Source organism: Wasmannia auropunctata, unplaced genomic scaffold, assembly GCF_000956235.1.
Source record: "Wasmannia auropunctata unplaced genomic scaffold, wasmannia.A_1.0 LD336083.1, whole genome shotgun sequence".
NCBI classification, from domain to species: Eukaryota; Metazoa; Arthropoda; class Insecta; order Hymenoptera; family Formicidae; genus Wasmannia; species Wasmannia auropunctata.
The window spans coordinates 2430091-2430386 of record NW_012026807.1 but is presented as its reverse complement, the minus strand read 5'-3'; positions in this window follow the sequence as shown (position 1 = coordinate 2430386).

Genomic DNA, 296 nt, shown 5'->3' with positions numbered 1-296 from the left:
TTGAGACGCAATTCTATAAAAGAATTAAAGCATGGAAAATATAAATTAAGCGTGGAAAATCATTTATTAAAACTTACGGTCTCTCGATCGCCTCATCCTTCAGCGGAACGTAGAAATTCATTATAGTCGAAAGACAACAGACCAATCTGGCACCTCTCTGTCAAAATCTAGCACCACTCTGTCAAACGTTCTTTCGAATACAGATTTCAAAGTGCGACTGACAATCCCGCGGTCCGGCAGTTGTATATCTATACACAACTCCTCTTCTATAAATGCCCAGCTTTGTCCATCGTGGC